The sequence below is a fragment of the Cebidichthys violaceus genome, unplaced genomic scaffold (genome assembly GCF_023349555.1).
Source record: "Cebidichthys violaceus isolate CVI_PGR_0920_01 unplaced genomic scaffold, fCebVio1.0.p SCAF_19, whole genome shotgun sequence".
NCBI lineage: Eukaryota > Metazoa > Chordata > Actinopteri > Perciformes > Stichaeidae > Cebidichthys > Cebidichthys violaceus.
The window spans coordinates 8,688,452-8,705,329 of NW_027176361.1; the positions used below are offsets into that span (position 1 = coordinate 8,688,452).

General features: G+C 42.3%; 1 protein-coding gene across 2 annotated transcripts in view; it reads right to left on the reverse strand.

Annotated features, from left to right (window-relative positions):
- The window catches only part of slc8a4b (solute carrier family 8 member 4b), an 88,289-nt gene extending 78,941 nt beyond the window's left edge, over positions 1–9,348 (reverse strand). The window contains exon 1 of one of the 2 annotated variants that reach the window (XM_068713520.1): positions 9,219–9,348. The gene's annotated coding sequence lies outside the window, so the exon portion shown is untranslated. Of the gene's footprint in view, positions 1–9,199 lie in introns of both variants that reach the window. The other variant, XM_068713519.1, reaches the window with a different exon arrangement.
- Between the last annotated feature and the right edge of the window lie 7,530 nt (positions 9,349–16,878).

Below are 16,878 nucleotides of genomic sequence, written 5' to 3' on the forward strand. Positions count from 1 at the left end.
TCCACACACACAAAATCATACACACAAACAGACTCAGCACCTGCCCCAATGGAGCAAAGACTTGCAAGATTTCACAATCACACATGCATGCACTAATGAACACACACACACACACACACACACACACACACACACACATATATCCACACACACATTGCATGCAGAAACACCCCGCAGCCATGCATGCAACGTGGCTGGACAGCTGTGTGTGTGTGTGTGTGTGTGTGTGTGTGTGTGTGTGTGTGTGTGTGTGTGTGTGTGTGTGTGTGTGTGTGTGTGTGGACTCTTATCAGATTATATAAACTAGGTTTGGGTTTATGCTGCGGTGACAGATTACTGGGAAAGGGGAGGATAGAAACAACCAGGACAGAAAAAACTAGAACACAACAGATAAGTAAATTAGGAAACATAATGCAAGAGTATGGGTAAGATCTCGAACAATTGAAAGGATGTTGAGCTGGCCAGGAAGAGACAGTAATAAGGACATATAGGAGTTATGGACAGAAGATAGAAGAGGGGTGAAAGAGAGAGGATAAAGGTGGTAAACAACCCAGGAGTGAAGGAACAGAGAGAGGAGGGCACTAGGTGAGGAGGCTATAGAGAGTAATGGCAAGAGAGAGAGAGGAGAGGAAGCAAGACAGAGACAGGGATTTGGGGATGTGAGAGGACAGAACGAGACAGAGACTGATAGAGAAGGACAGATAGGAGTGGACCTGATGGGGGGAAAAGACGAGAATGGAGGTAATCTGGGAGTAGGAGTGACCGTATATGAGGGGAACAAAAGAGCAAAGAGGAAAGAGGTGGAAGGAAGGGAAAGTGACAACGAAACAGGGAAATACAAAAATATAGAACTATTCTTGTTCCAGTGTCACAATAAATCACAGACCAATGCTGGGGCTGTTCTTCCCCAGATAAACCGGGATTTCTAGCCATGTATGAAGTTTGATTTTAAAGCTGCAATAATCAATATTTTTACATCAACAATGGGTCAAATGACAACGTATAATATGAAAGAAGTTGCTCGTAATTATAACGCCACAGAGAATTCTGCAGTTACCCTCAGCTCTACTGAGCTTTTTTAGCAACGTTAAGCTCATTGTTTTGGTTTTGAGGCCAGCAATGTTAATGCTTCACTCCCACCAAACTTGTTTCCAACAACAGAATGCAGTGAAAAAGCTCTAATAAACCCACTGTACGCTACTTGATCAGTGCCAAGCAACAGACAAAAAGTTTGCGACAAGCTGGTGAACACCTTGCAGCATTATGCAGCAAAAGAGCCAGATATTTCCCTCATGAATAGGTGGAGACTTAAGGTGGCCAAAAGCATACTTCAAATGAATGCTAATATTGTGCTGTGTGCTGGATGTGTAAATAGGTAATTATTTGCCACCCGGCAAACCAATTCAACTTATAATGTTGTGTTTACAGCTTGTTCCGCTGCCTAAGTGGCCAACAAACCAGAATCATCTGATCATCCTTTTTATCTCCTCTTACCAGTGTAAGTATTTGCAAGTTGTTGCATAAGGTTAATACTGCCTGCAGTGAGGCAGAACAAAAATACACAACATCGGGCCATTTCAGCTTGTTTTGGTGGTTTGGGGAACACGAGCATTGTCGATGGATGTTTAGTTGTAATGTTATGGCTGTGCATGTACTTGATGCTCCACCCGTTTAATGCTGCTCTGCACTCTGATGTGCCGATGGAGGCCTGCGTATGTGATTAAGCCATCGTTTTCATTTACAGGTTTTGCACTCAACTTATTCTAAAAGATATGTTGCCACACTGCTGGACAGTAGGGCTGCCGTTGGAGCATGGAAACTAATTGGAGGAAAGTGCTGCTTCTGGAAAGTTGAAAAGTATCAAGTGACCAACTATCGCGGTTGGCGGCAATGTGGATTGGATCGGTGTCTTTGTTTCAGTAGGCAACAGACACACACGCGTGCGTAGTTTATTTATTTTATTATGAACAGGGCATTATATGTCCAACTAAAACCTGGATCTGTACGGTACAATACAGTACAGATGTACATGTGTTAAAAATAGAGGAAAATCAAACCCTTATGATTGTAAACTGCCCTGAAAATGTTGGTTTTAATGCCAGTATACACTGCGAGAGAGAGAGAGAGAGAGAGAGAGAGAGAGAGAGAGAGAGAGAGAGAGAGAGAGAGAGAGAGAGAGAGAGAGAGAGAGAGAGAGAGAGAGAATCACACTAGAGGGAGGACAGAGTGAGACAGACATGGAGACAGGAGAGATGGAGTAAATTAAAGAGTAAAAGCTGTATAAACAGGGTGGAGAGGGAAATAGGAGGAGAAATAACAGGGCAGAGAACGGAGGAAAAGAAGTAGAAGGAGTGGCAAACTGAGGGAAGAAACAAATCTATGAGTCAGAAACAAATGCTTCATCTGTTCGACAAGTGGCCACCAGGGATGTCACGAGAGCCAACACTTCAAAAACAGCACTCACTTGTGGGCAGCACAGTCCTGCTTGACTAAATAACAGAGCTGAAAGGTAAAGTTAACTGAGGTTGTATTGAGTTACATTAAGACGCGTTCAGTGAAAAAAGAGCAGGGAGCAAAGGTAAATGATGACATTATTATGATGTATTCAAATGTTTTGGTGAGAAACTGGGGAACTAGGATTAATAATACAATTGCAAAAACTAGTATGCAAACAGTAATAAAGTGTATGTTGAAGACAGGACTTATTGTTTGCTTCAAGTATCGAGAATCGTGGAATTTCACTGATAATTCTATCGACTACCAAATTTCTGGTATTGTGACATCCCTAGCAGCCACTCCAGAGAGGCTCACACTCCTGAGGAAAGGAACACACAATATTTTCTGCAAACTGTTCACTTCGCACAGCGCCTATTCAAGCCTGTCCATTCAGAAAAAGCATGAAAGGTCAATGCATTCTTCATCAGTGCCCATTTTCACAGTTGATTGGATAAGTCTGTGATTGTCCATTTCACACCATGCATCCCATTCATGAATTGAAAAGAGCAGATTGTGCTGAATATGGCCTCCGACGGTGACCGAGAAAAAGGACAAAAGCTATCTTTTTTTTCTTTCTTCCTCCATCTTTCAGAAATCAAAGCCCCCTTAGTCACTTTTCTCCACAGCATCAAGCAATCCGTGAAATATAATTTAAATGTAATATAAGACGATAACAATAACAGACAACAACACAGACAGCAACAGAGGAAGACAGATTCACAGACACAGTTCATATCTCCCGCACACACACTGTCGCCAGTTTAAGGTGTGTGTGTGTGTGTGTGTGTGTGTGTGTGTGTGTGTGTGTGTGTGTGTGTGTGTGTGTGTGTGTGTCATGGGCTGAGGTTATTCATGAAAACAATGGCTCCCCTACACCTAGGAGCCTTCTATTCTCAGCTGCAGCAGGGCGAGCCTCTCTGCATATCAATGCCCAGCTCATCTTTAAACATCATCTGGTGGGGTGACAAGTGACGACGGGGCCGTCGACTGCGTTTGTGTCCGTTTGTAAATGTGCGTCTGTCAGTTGCTCTGCGTTGACTTCTGTGCTGGTGTGGAGGATGTTCGAGCGCGTCTGTCTTTGTGTGCGGATTGTGACTACATGTAGACCCAGGGACTCAAGGACACTGAGGTGACCGGGTGCAGCAGCAGCCATGTGGGATTGTTGCTAATCTTTAAAGATTAATGAGGTAACCTGGTCAAGAGGTCCTGACAATTATTCATTAACGGCCGATTCTGCAGAAAAATCCTCAGCCAGTCACGCAAAACTGGAGATTAACATGTTACATCTTAACAGGTTAACTGTTCCATTACCACTGAAGTATTGGCTAAAAGGTGTTTATCAGTTTGAACACTTGTTCGGAAAATAAGCTTACTGCTTAAATATTTTCATGCAAAAAAAGGCATTAAGATTGAGACGAGCGTATTCGTTAAACCGAGACTATGCAGCTTTTGAATTCGTATAATTTAAAAGTCTAATATACAAGTTATAAAACACCATCGCTCAACTCATTACATTGAGGGATTTGCTGCTACAGCCTTAATTGATCTGGTACAACCACTAGCTTTAGGGAAACTTTAGATATATTGCTGAATAAATTGCATTTGCTGACTGAAGGACTCTTCTTAATGCTAGGTTTTAGCCTATACCATTATCATGTAATTGAAGTGACAGTAGCTGTTGTTCAGAAAACGTTACACAGGCTTAGGCTCAGGAAAGAAATCCACTCTCAGTACAGACCCCATGGAAGTGTGCTCCTTTTCATTTTCTGCAGGACACGAGCGGCTCGCTTTTTTCTTTTGGTGCACTTACCTTTTCTCCACCATGTACTACAGATAGTGATGACTGCTTCAAAAAAGTCACTTCAAACCCATACCGGCCTTGCTGCGGAATTGCATCCTAATCTATTGAGGAGACTGTACATGGAGGACCTGCTATCTCCGATTGTGATGGATTGTTCCCCGTTTGATTGATGAGCACTGGTGGAAACTGATGCATCTGGAAACAATGTTATCTACATTTGCCACTTGCCGGGGATAAGTAAAATACAAAGAAATGCCTCTGCACTAAAGATATTAAAGTGGATTTCTCCTGTAGCGCCACTCTCTCTGCCATCACAGTCAGCCCTGCCCTCTCATTCATAAACATATATCTGGAGCGTTACGATCTAATCTAATGAACCCAAAAAGGTGGTAGGAACAAATAGGCTTTATGTCTGGGCTGTACAGAGAAAATAACTTCACCCTCTGTTGAATATAAACATACTTTATATTCAGGCTTTTAGTATGAGCTTGAACGTGTGACAAATGGAGCGAGTTGAAACAATACATTTACTACTTCTAGGTGGTGGAAAAAAAAATACAGAGAGGAGAGTAATACTGCAAGATCCCACAGTCCTTTCTGGTTTGGTCAATATGAGGACTCACAAAAAACGGAGCATGCAGCAGTCAGTGCTTCAAGCTAAAAACGACTAATTTCATCATTTGCAACTTTACCTCTGAAGAACTAAGAGAGGTGCACGAGTGTGAGGGCCAAATCAGTCCGCCGTGCAAGTGGGATCACTGTTGGTACATCAGGAACTGCCACCCAGCTTGGAAATGACACCATCTGGCAATAAACCTGTCAAATGAATCGCTAAAGTGATGCTTTGGGAGTGATTGGAAACTGAGTGGAATGAATGATGTGAGAGGCCCGGCCATTCTGTTTGGCCCCATGAGAGAAATCAGGGTGATATTGGATTGGCACTACTCAACTTTATTGTTTTTTTGTGTGTGTTTTTTTTTTTAACTCAGAGGGTGCTACATTCAGGATAAATGTGAAGCCCATATTGTTCCTGCCCTCTGGGTAAGTGATATTGATTTTTTTTAAGGCCCTACTTCACATTGTGTTAAACACATTTTAACTCTTCTCTTATATCAAGTTTTCCAAAAAATATCAGCTGTTAGGTCATGTTATATCATTTTATGGCTGGATGTAACAAAGGCCTGCACGGACTGTACTGTTTTGGGTTTCACAGACTAGTTCCAGAGGACAAGCACAAGCCTTAGATTTCATTCACTAGACTCTAGTCCAGCAAGTGTTGAGGTGCCAATATGTGACGTGGCGTTTGGGCAGAGCGGGCAGCATATTGGGCACTTTCCATGAATGTCAAACACTGAATAAAACGAAACGGGATCGGCCAACGACTTTGTGCCACAGCCAGAGAAGAGATGAAAACTGCGATATATCACTGTCCCCACATTCATTTGTTTCAGCCACTTAATTAATCAACCTGTTGGCCTCGGGGGGGGGACTCCCAGTTAGGCTGCAGTAAGATTAAAATGCCTCTCGAAATCATCTGTATAAGGGTGGCAGTCCAAACACATGAAGGAGATGGAGTGGGCTTTTTAGAATTTAGATCCAGGCCACTATTCCAACACAAGAAAAAAACAAAATTAAAATGTAGTTGGTGAGTCAGTTAGTTAGAAAGCTTGAGATGAGAACTGAACGTTTAATGATCCCTTTGGGGGAAATGCACGGGAAAACTGCATTGCAAGCATCAAGCATATGGAGCGGCAAAGTATTTAGTACTAAATTAATAAAAAGCTATTATGATATAAGTTATAACAATGCTACAGTGTCTATAATATATTAACAAACCAATATTTCAGAAAACTATTTATAAATGATCTCAACTCAATTAGTTTTAGTTCATTTTTACTTCATAACATAGTTTTTCTCCCGATATCACTTTTATATCATTATTTCATAATGACATATGAGAGTGGATTTAATCACCCTCTCACTTTCCAGCCAATCAGGTGATATTTATTTCAAATGACTTTAATTTAATGTATGGCAACGGACAATATCTGATAAAAGTGAACACTTTTGGAAATCAATATGGGCACCGCCATCAGGAGCTGTTTCAGGCCTGGAGAGCAGAAGGGGGACGTTCAAAATAATTGGTTTGTGTTTAAATATTTGTAGGCTGATCTGTTTCATTCAATAAAAAACGATCATATAAATTATAACATGTGTTATTTCTCCTCTGGTAACCTTTATAGAGGCTTCCTGGCTACATGACTCGTTCTTCTTCCTCTTCTGTATTTCTTCTTTTTCTACTTCCCATTCATTATCAACATCATCTTCCTCCTGACACCATTCAGAACACAAGGCATCTATCTCAACCCCCCACTGTCAGCACTAACAGTGTAACACACACACACACACACACACACACACACACACACACACACACACACACACACACACACACACACACACACAAACAAACACACACACACACAGGAGCGAAGAGGATTATGACCACAGGGACTTTCCTGTCCCGTCCCAGCCAGACACGCTATGCTGAAAGTACTGGGATTCCAGGGGTCAGTGTTGGTACAACTCAAGTAACCGGAGAGCAGTGCCAGCGATACGCATAACCAGATTAACATGGACAAGAATAGAAGCCAAGATGTGGGTTACCACCTTCTCCAGCGGGCAAGTCAGTGTGTTGTTCAAGTCATTAATGGATTAGTTGAGGATACAGTCACAGGAAAGGAAGCGACAGACATAAAGAGAGTAAGTCCGGGATATTTTTGGCACCAGCACAAACACACAGACATAGCAGGTATGGAGGCAGCATGCATTATTCACATACGCAAATCACACACACCTTGTAAACTATAAATGTGACATCCTGACCAACTCAATGTTGACATTTCTAGGATTAGGCCTCTGACAAAATAATGAATAAATGCATGTGGTTTTATGTCCAAACACCTGGTTTCTCTGGACTTGCAGTCATTTACAGACACAGCTCACCCAGGATAAACAACTGGACGGATGGAACAAAATCAACATGGGTGGCAGAAAAGCCCAACACATACTGCTGCTCTGTCTAAGTTAGTTGAGAACATGTTTGTTTTTGTATAAATTCAAACTCTGGTGCTCATGGAAATGGACTCAGAACCTCAAAGACAGCTTCATCTTGTCTCGAGAAGTTGTTTCTGTGTCATGGCCTAGAAACCAAGACTTAACTCAAGAAACTGACCTTTTATTTTCCTTTAATCATTAAATCATGCAACCTTGCTGCCAGGACACATCGAAATACATTTTGTTGACCTTTTGCTTGCTCAAAACAGCTTTGCACATCTGCATTGTCCAAAATGTTCCATCACCACCCTGCAGACATGGCCCACACTGGCTCTTGCAGTCAGTAAAAGCCCACTGGGTAGAAGCAGACAGCTAGACGGCATCAAAGCTGCTCAACACAAAGACATATTGTTGCTGATGGACGCTGAAAAAACGGTTTGAGATATGCAAATTAATCTATAACCTACACTTCTTTGGACAGCTTGGGTGTTGTGAATTATTGAGAGGGCGACATATCTTGACGTTAATTATTTATCCTTGATGGAAAAAGTCCTCATCACGCTGCCATAAGTAAAACTACCACCGTCATCATCATCAAATACTCCACCATATGCCACCAGTGTGAATTTTTACTGGCACCATCTTCGTCTTCATCATCATGCTGGGCTTAGCTCAGCCATAATCATCAAAGCTCCCATCACAACCATTTCAATTATCATCACCAGCATCATCATCATCGCTCTGCTCCTCTTCCTCATCATCATCAACGTCGTCATTATCGTCAAAACTCCCCTCACAGTCATTTGTATCGTCTTCACCAGCATCTTCATCATCTCTCTGCTCATCCTCCTCATCACCACCAGCATACCACCAATATCAATCAATCAGTACAACTTAATTAGTATAACACTCTGCCCACAGGTTCAGAGTGCTTTACAGATGGCTGACACTATAAATGTAGACAAATTCATGCTAAATGATGAAAATGTGGTAATAATTAAACACATTAAAATATCAGCCAATAGCACTACCATCATCACCACCAGTCTACAATCATCATCATCATTATGACCAGCACAACCATCGGCATCACCACGAATACATAAATAAGTATTTAAACATAATGATCCTTACCTCTACTTTTAATCTGTGAAATAAAGAAAAACTGCTACTGTGCATTTCTATTTAGTCAATTTCATCATCATCGTTAATCCCGCCCCACCGTCATTTCCTTCATGATCGTCAACTTGTCATGATACATGTCGCTATTAGGCTGTAATTCCCCCTCTAGTGCCTATCCATTCCTCTCGTGCACCCTGACCCGACGCAGTCCCTCCAGACCCGGATGCGTTCACTGCCCCTGACCTTAATCTCATCCTCCCTCCCCGGCCACTGGCACCACAGCCTGCGCGGTCCACAACCCCGCTCGGCAGGGTAATGCCCATGCAGCTTTGGGGGAAATGTCACTCGCCGTTTTCCAGCGAGGCTCTCCGATGGAGATGTGCGCAGGGTAAATGCTTAATTGGAGCGGTACTAAAGGCGTCTCCCGGACAGGTCAGGGCTCTGCGGTGAGAGAGCCCCCCCCCCCCACGTCCGTTAGATTCCTCCGCGATCACCAGCCGCCTCATCTCACCCCGACAGGTTCCGTGCTCCCTGTTAACGCATCCGTGCACCGATCCGCTGCAATTAACTGGACCGTCAAAGTGACTGCACATGTGTACACTTCTTACACACTCCGACTGACTCCGTTCCTCTTACGCACGGTTCACACATATCAACAAGAGAACACAACAATCATAATAAATGCATCATTAAATACATAATAATAACAAGAGTAATACACACGTTGTTTGTGTCTTCTCACCGGTTCGGTACTGTGGAAGAAGCCCAGGTCGGGATACGTTCATTCATTCATTCACTCATTCACTCATCCCCGGTATCTGTTCATTGTTCCCTCCGTTCAGTCCTTCATCCAGCAGCTGAATAAGCGGCTACTCTCCTCTGAAGCGGTGGCGACAGAGGGAGCACGAGCATCTCTCTCTCTCTCTCTCTCTCTCTCTCTCTCTCTCTCTCTCTCTCTCTCTCTCTCTCTCTCTCTCTGGAAGTGAAACTGAGGATGAGCTGATGTGAGCAGGAGTAGAGGGAAAAGGCAGAGAGCTATTTCTGTGTGTGTTTGTGCTTGTGTGTAAGTGTGTGTTTGGGGGGATGCAGGACAAATGTGAACCAAAGGAGCATGCACTCCCAGAAGCGAGGAGAGGAGAGCCGAACATATGTAAAACTGCAGGGCTGCAACCACAGATCCTTTACATCATCAATAAGTTGAGGTGTCGACCATGAAATGCAACATGCAGTTGTTGCATTTCATTCCTGATCTTTCTTTCCCATCATTTCCTGTCTTCAGTTTTTCTTTACCCTCATCTAATAAAGGCAACAAACGATTGATCGATCATCAAATTTGTCATGTTCTGCTATCTGTTCCCCTCTTTAGCCACATTCCCACTTCCTTAGAGAGTGTTGCCAAGGTCCCATATATTCTAAATATAATTATATGAATGTTTTTGTTATAATCATTATATTATATCTTGAATTGGCAATTAGTTTCACCAAAGACCTAAAGGTATGTTGTTTGGATAGGAATTTGTTGAGTAAGTGCTGATCACCATCACCTCTCCACAGAGGAGGTTGAGAAGAAGGATAACATGCGATGAGACGGGAGGGAGTGAGGGGGAGAGAGATGGATGAGGGGGGAAAAAGGCAGTGACAACATTTGAAATGTTGAATAGGAGAGACTAACAAACAGAGGAGGAAAGGATGAAAAAAATGAGAGAAGGACAGGGAGACTGGAAGGCGAGGAGGCGGGAGAGGGTGGGAGGGATGGGAGCGCCGAGAAGATGGTAAAAGTAGCGGGAGATAGGGAGGAGGGCCGGAGTCGATGTAAATAATGAGAGGGGAAAGAGGAGTACACATTATCCGTCTTTTCGACACAGTTGATCAGAGTTCTGTCTCAGCGTGAAGCATGGCCTTTACACCGCAAGCTAATTCACACCCCGAGGGGACATCGCACACACACTGAACAATTCCAGCTAAACTCTTACTTGGCCGAGAGAACACACACACACACACACTCAACCATTCACGTCCAAATGCATTCTAGCGAAATGCGTAATTCATAGCTGGACAGTAAAAGCCGAAGTACAAAATGCATGAAAGAACAGTACACAGAAGCACACGTGCAGACATACTATGCCAACGCATCCACCGAGCCCACATAAAAGCGCAGAATTAATGAATGACGTAGATGAAGTGTTTGAAAATGGGGAAATATTCATCTTCAGAATAATTGGAAAGGCAAAGATGTATTCCTATTAATCTTTGTTTTGTTAAAGATAAAGCTGGTAACATCCTCTATTTTTTTATTATTGTCAAGAAATCCCATGAAAAGACCAGTCAGTCAGTTTGTCTCAACAATTTCAGACTTTCTGTGCCCCAAACGTAGTACGACAGTAGCAGGATGAGTGTGGGATCAACTCATAATAAAATACAGAGCCCATGGCCATGAAGGGACGTGTCACCAATTACAACAGCATGGCTCCCTAATGTGCTTTTAGCAGTCAGGTCTGTGGCACAGACTATGCTTGTCCACAGAGGGAGAAAGTTAAGGTGGATGGATGAGTCAAAGAAAACGCTGAACATTAACATGGGAGGTTGTTGTTCAATTCCCCTACAGACATTCAACGTTGGCTTCTTTTAATCACGGCTGCAGTCCTTCCCCTAATATCCAAGTCGTTAAATATTGTAACCAGGACGACAAAGGTCCCCTAACCTCAACGATGGCAATTTAAAACACAGTCTTTCCCTGATCCCAACCAAGTTGTTTTTGGGCCTGAACCTAACGAAACTCAACCAAAGTGCTTATATGTGTTGTTATTTACATATGGGTTTCCTCCCCATGTGTCTGTTGAACAACATGGTAGTGCTTTGAGAGAAGCCTTCGCTCTAATAAAAGGTTGGTCCAGAACTGGTTGTAGATGGAGAAAAGTTCCAGCAACTTGTTCCCACAATTTAATACAGGCTTTAACTGCAAGAGTTTGAACTGCCCTTCTTGACAGAGAAACGGGGGGAAAAAAAGGAAAATATAGCATTGAGAGTCGATGTTTCATTTTAACATTTAATGCTACAAGTCATTAATTCACTGTTCTAAAATGAACCACAGACAATTTATATCATCCAACTGGAAATGCCATTTTTCTACTGCTGCAGGGTGAGTCCCAATTAATTGGAAGGTAAAGGTGATACCCAAAAACAAGCATCTAATACTCACAATGCAGACATGAGGGCCTCAAGCACTCCCGTCTGTTCCTGGTGGATAAAATGCTAGTTAATGACCTCATTGTCATTTAAACTAAAATGAATTAACATAATCCAAAGACTTTCAAAGTAAAAATGATAGAATAACTATGATTACCCTCCAAAACTCTCCATCACATACCATTCCTGCCGCCGCTGTGTTTTCTCCTCTCAGCACAGCATCATATCATTACCGATTCAGAGCCTCTTAACCCTCCCCCATTGCATCGTAGCGTGTATCTGCCTGCCTCACTACTACATTGCCAAACAAACCACAACAATATCTTCAGAGAAAGATACATTTCTACCCAGTTTCTATGGCAATGAGAGCATAAGCAGAGCCTTCTGTCTTACTACTGTAACATATCTGAAAACGATGACTAGAACACGGCGCATATTTGAAAGCAGCCGTGTGAACCGTTTCTGCCTGAAGGATAATTGCTGTTTTCCATGAAATATTAAGTTGGCTCTTTAGCTTTAGACTCATGGAAATGGGGGCCCATCTGTTATATCACACGATAATTTGAGTTTAGGTTTCATGTAATCTCATTGTGGTTTATTAGTATGATTAGTCCAAATAGGTCAATAAATTGGTTTTGCAATCATCCACACATTCCATTTCAGAAAAGCCTAACTTTCTAGAGACCATATTTCATTTTAATATTAGCCACAACATTACCCACTTTATTGTACCACGCCAGTAAACTAGCTCCAATTAGAGATGCATTCAACATGAACGATGTAACACTCACACTCTTGCCCTTTATGCTCTCTTGCTGCTGATGCTCACAGCTCAGCTTTGCATTTCATGAGTAAAAACAGCCTTTTATCTGACCATAACAGTATGGTGGGGTACATTAAATACATACAATAGCCAATTGGTAAATGAGACTGTTGCTCTTGGCCTCAGGTTCATTTATTAGGTGTATGAGAAAAATGTTTCTTTTCCAAACTTGCGCAAACATGTTATCATGACATCATTAACTCTTGATCAATTCCTTTTATTCCTCTAGAAATAATGAGAATTTCCACAAGTGCAATACATATTTTACCTCCGATACACATACCACGTTCTAATTAGCCACGGTCACACTAATTTTGAAGTGATGCCTATTAGTTGGTGGCAAAATGACAGCGGTCTTCCAAATGTCCATGCAGATATATACACACTCAAATCCAAATGATTAATTAAGTTCCCTTAGCCCCAGCGGGAAGATGAAAGGTTAGGAAATAAAAGTAGAAAATTAAGGTTTCCTGTGGTACCAAAGCTGCAGGCTGTGACACCTGTAGAAACACTTCTTTAAGAGCCACAGTTTTCGAGCTGCCTTTGGACCGACTCCCTGGATGAGCGTACATGCTGCTCTCTGTCATGCATTCCACACCCTGTGGCAGACAAATAGTTGGCGCCGCACAAAAGCCAGTTAAAAACTAGACTAGTTCTTCCTGACACTGACTTGGCCCTGTTGCTGCTCCAGTACCTTCTGTAGTCAATATAAGCTGGTTTACACTGGCTACATTCGATGTTCCTAACAGTAAGCACCAATTCAACACACTTGCTACCGTGTTGTTTTCACAAATCTTACATGTGTTTCTGTTGTGGGGAGGATTATTAAGAACATTACAGCGATAACTGAATGTTCCGGTACAGCAGAAAATAATGGCTGTACTGTGCAGCTCCCAAGTGTAACTGTGCTTAAAGACTTTGTTAGATAAGGAGATTGACACCATTTGTATGTCCGTACGCTAAATAGAAGCTAGTGCCAGCAGCCAGTTAGCTTAGCTTAGCATGAAGGCTCTGAATACAGGAGGATACACCTAGCCTGGCTCTATCCACCGGTAACAAAATCCACCCACAAGCACCTCCAAAGCTCACGAACTACCACATTATATATTCTTTGTTTAATTCATATTAAAACAAGTAGCAGTGTATAAAGTAAGAGCTGTGTTACAGGGGTTATGTGTCTGAATAATTCTTGGCCAGGCGCTAAGCTAACCCGCTACCTTTAGCCTTGTATTTAACAGATAGATAAAAGAGTGGTATGAATCTTCTCATCTAACTCTCGGGCAAGAAAGAATATTTCAAACAGTTCTTTTAAAGCCAAGAGGAACATTGACTGTTTGACCTTGTTAGATCGTTTTCCATATCACAGCATGCACCTATTTCACAAGCGAATACAAAACATGTACTTCTAGTTTCACACTGCAACCACATCGCTTTCACTTCTTGGAATGGCATATTCTAGTGCTTTCCAAAGAGCATCAGAATCTGTAGTGACAAACCTTAACCGCTCATACCAGCACAGGCTGACATTAGTTTGTAGCAGGGTGCTGTTGAGCCCGTGTGATTAGAGGAACTGCCTTCAGTAAATAAAGGATAATAGAGGCCAAACTCCCCAAATCCCATTTGAGAATCCTCTCATGAATGTCTGAAGACGGCTCAAATATTGGACATGATTACACAGTAGCCAACTAATCAAGCCATTCTGCTTTATCTCTCATCTTATAAAGCATTGTTGGCTCCTGATTATTCATGAGCCGCCTCAGACTCATTGTGTCAGGCCACTGAAGCAATTGTAAGTCATGCTGAGTATGGTCCATAGGGGAGCTGTGAAACACAACCAAATGACGATGAGGAGGATTGCCAGCAAATGAGCCTTGATAATTTGCTGGCCGCAGCCACGCTACACTGTTTTTCCCTCACATCAGCTAAAATATGCAGGATAATACATTCCATCCGGCTTGTACATACACTCAATGTCATGTCCAAACACATGTAACCGCACACGTGGATTCAGAATTACAGAAAGACACGCGCTCCCGCACCCACCGCTTGATCGCTTTCTGTTCACGCGAGGTCATTACAGCGCTAACGGCCGTACTTGAGCGCCAAAGCATTTGTTCGCTGTGGCGTCCTGGCGTTAGGCACGTCGTCAATCACAACAAAAGTCAATTGCTAAGTGCGTCAATTGTTTCTTGCACAAACACTCACAAACTCTGTGTACTGTAGCAACCATTGCTGCGTCCATCCACTGAGACAAACCGTACTATTTTAGCAGATGCATATACATTCAAACTGGCATGTCCTGATGCTCCAACATGCACAGACACACTCAAACACACACACAAAAGATTCATATGAGATGAGGGCCACCTCCATCAGCCTGCCGAGTTATTGATCAGCGTTAAAATTGAGCTGCTGATCAATCAGGAGACTGAAACTAATCAGAAATGCAGAATCCCTGCATGTATCCTGCCTGATCTCATTGTAACTCATGAACATGTAAATGCACCTTGAAGACCAGAGGATGTCTTTCCATCAGTCGTCTATCTATGACGTTCATCTTCACCGCAGCCACAATGAAAATATGTCTTTTCTGAGCGTCTTCTGCCTCTTGTTGCTGTTGTGTAATTCTACCAGAAAATTCACAAAGGAGAAGTTGCTGCAAGTGAAACAAGTCATAGAGAAGCGTTAACAGCTACCACTGTGACTGTGAGAACGGGATTGCAACATGCATTTTTGCCACTCCAGTCGAAATTTGTATTGTTAGTAATTAATAGCACATACTGGTCTACACTCAGCTTCAAATTGTGAGCTAACGCATGTGATTTTCTTTAATAGTGATGCACAACATAAAGATAGTGCCTCTAACTTTGTCTCTGCTCATCCGCAGGCAGACACACAAATATTAAAGGGGACATATCGTGATCATTTTCAGGCTCATATTTGTTTTATGGGTTTCTACTAGCACATTTGCATGCATTAATGTTCAAAAAACACATTATTTTTCTCACACTGTCCGTCTGAATAAACCTGTATTCACCTTCTGTTGGAAATGCACTGTTTTAACGCTGGGTTGTCTAATTTCACAGTTTGTGGGTTTATATGCACCCTAGATACCCAATAAAAGCACTGAAAAAGTGAGTCGTCTTCTCCTTTAAGTAAAAACATGCATACAGGTGTAACATTTCTTATTCACATGCACATATACACATGCACCTGTGCTCTCTCTCTCTCTCTCTGTGTGTCTAACACACACATTCACGCAGTTCAATAGAACCTGGGGTGTTGCAAGGAAAATGGTCCCAAAGTGCAATTCATCATTTCTGTCTCCTCTGCTTCTTCTCCCCTCAAGCAATACTGACCTTTCCCAATGATTCATAGGACTACACACAAGCAAGCTCACATACACTAACACACACACAAATATAAACAAGTGTACAGATACACACATTTTGCATTTTTATACATACCTTTTATATTAAAGTTGCAATTTGAGGCTTTGTGCTTTACGATTTAGTAAAACCGAGATGCATCTCTCTTTGCAGACATTTTGAGTTGACAGAAATGTCCAACAGCCTGCAGCAGGGACTGGACCCACAAGGATATAGTTGAGTAATATAATGGGCTTTAAGGAGCAGAAGTGGAATATAAAATACTTTAGGTTATTGGCAAATGCATTCCAATTCCTTTCCTTGTAATGATGGCCATCTATCACCGCCTTTATTTCATTATTTTTATGCAGATTTGTATTGTTATGCTAATGTTACGGTTACTTATCCCATTGCTGTTCTGCTGACTGGGACTTGCCGGAGCCAGCAGTCAATGTAAGTTCTCATTAGAGTTCCATGGTTTGTTAATGTAATTGTTCTGCTCCCTCAACAGTGTTTTAGAGCACTTTTAAAACTTTGTGAAGAAAAGTGCAATCAGGGTAAAGCAAAAGCTGAGTGCAGCGTGAGCCTGTGAGGTGCAATCACTAATGAATCGCACCACTTCGTGTCTCCACACACCTTGCGTGATATAAAGCTTTTATCTCCGAGAGCAAAGTCTGAAAATGTGAAATGACAGTCACCGCAAAAAAGTTATTGTTGATTTTTTGTTTGTTCTTGCTTGTGGTCAGGCTCTTAAGATTTTGTTACCACCTGACTGAGTCCAACAAGCAGCTTGTCTCTATCAAAGCACATCAATTAAACAGGGGCAATGACGCCATCAGCTAGCAAGCTCGACATGAACTAGTTCAGTCAGCAACCCAGATACACAAAGGGGGGAGGAAATGATTGGGGGGGGGGTGTGCAGAAGAGGGAGGCAAAATTAAAGATGTGAGAAAGGGAGGCAGAGAGAGACAGAGAACGGGGGACATTTGAGAGAAGAGGGAGAAAAACCAGAGAAAGGCAGTGAA